Source organism: Gekko japonicus, unplaced genomic scaffold (genome assembly GCF_001447785.1).
Source record: "Gekko japonicus isolate JY-2015 unplaced genomic scaffold, Gekko_japonicus_V1.1 scaffold1922, whole genome shotgun sequence".
In the NCBI taxonomy this organism is placed as follows: Eukaryota; Metazoa; Chordata; class Lepidosauria; order Squamata; family Gekkonidae; genus Gekko; species Gekko japonicus.
The window spans coordinates 285,892-287,118 of record NW_015173194.1 but is presented as its reverse complement, the minus strand read 5'-3'; positions in this window follow the sequence as shown (position 1 = coordinate 287,118).

The window sequence follows — 1,227 nt, the reverse complement described above, 5'->3', positions numbered from 1 at the left end:
TTTTAAATGACTGTTATTTTAAGTTATTAATATGCTTATGATATGCTTTAATTGTATGCTAATTGTGTTTTATGAATTGTTGTAAGCCGCCCGGAGCCCACCTTGGTGGGGAGGGCGGGATATAGATCAAATAAATAAATAAATAGTTTTTATTACAGTCCTTAGACCAGATATGCTTACAGATATATATAAAAATCACAGATAATGCATTCCAGAAATTTAAAAACGAATATAAACATTTGATATATAAAATAAAACACTTCCAAATAAAATGCTTTCGAAACTAGTATATAGGTTACACTTGCATCTAACTGCTAACAATTTCCATGCCCTAAGTATCGCCTTACAAAACCTGGCTACTGGATGAGTGATCTTGGGATGTTCGTCATTTTAAAGAAATCCAAGTTTAGTTTTTTCTGACAGACCCGAGTTTTTTCCTATCGGTGGGGTGATCATCTCTCTACGTACCACCTCATAGTGTGGGCATTTGAAGAAGAGGGTGTGGCCAGCAGCTATTCAAATTCACCCAGTCACTCAATTACAGTAAAAAAATAACCCTTTCTCACCCTATCTCAAGCAGCCAGGACTCTACAACAACTCAAAACTCACCCACACACTCCCAAACACAGTCCTCTAAAGTCTAAAGTCTCTATCTCCCTGAGTGGACAGGTGCAAAGCCTTTCCGCATAAGGCATATTATAAATAAATAAATAAACGATCTCTGCCACCCCTCTGGACCTGGGCTGCTGGTGGAGCCTCAGCATCGGGCTTTGCCCTTCCTCCCGGCTTGGTGAATACAGGGGAGCAAGAAGCCCAGGGTCCTGGGGTCTCACTGTTTTGTCCACCAGGCTAGGGGTCAGCCCAGAGTCGGGACCCATGGCTATTGGGCCCTGACACCAGAATCAAACTTTGTTGGTCTTAAAGGCGCCCCTGGACTCAAACTTTGTCCTGCTGCTTCTAGCCAGTACGGCTACCCACCTGAACCCACGTTCTCATGAGACTACCTGAAGAGTTCTCTGCTGCCATTTTGCGTTGCCCGGGTGATGCGGCCTGAGTTGCTGGGGCAACTCAAAACGGCAGCTGGGAGCACACCGGGGAGACTCACAAGATCTTGGCGCTTGTACCCATTTTGTGTTTTATTTCATCTTTCTCTGTTAACGTTCAGGTTTCTCTGCAAAGCTGGTCTCTCTCCCAGGTTTGCCGAAGCATCTTGTCTAGCTGCGGGTG